We start from the raw sequence: 446 nt of genomic DNA on the forward strand, positions 1-446 counted from the left end.
TGCTTTGTTTAAAGGTATGCTAAGAAACATTAATACCAATGCATGTTTGACATAAAAGAAAATAATTAGCAGAGCATGTAGGTACAGAGACTTCAAATACTATTCTTTTTTTTTTTCTTTTTCACCAGGCCAGCTGATATTTGGCTGAACTTAGTCATAGATCAAGTACCAAACCATGTTGGGCTACCGTTTTTAACATTACAGTTTGGATCAGGCCAAGAGATAGAGTGATAAAAGCATGACTCAAGCCCTAGCTGTACTAGAGCTTAATCTTTCCAGCTATTGCAGTAAAAAGCACACAGCATCAGCTGTAACATGCATTTCACTTAACTGCCAAGTCTTCCTCTGCAGCTCAGCTCTTACAGAAAATATATGATCTGCTCTTACAATAAGAGTCATTAATGAGTTTTTGTATTTCAGAATAATTCCAGAAGCAATTTAAGCCA

The sequence above is a fragment of the Nothoprocta perdicaria genome, unplaced genomic scaffold (assembly GCF_003342845.1).
Source record: "Nothoprocta perdicaria isolate Ctin4 unplaced genomic scaffold, notPer1 scaffold_15, whole genome shotgun sequence".
Lineage (NCBI taxonomy): Eukaryota > Metazoa > Chordata > Aves > Tinamiformes > Tinamidae > Nothoprocta > Nothoprocta perdicaria.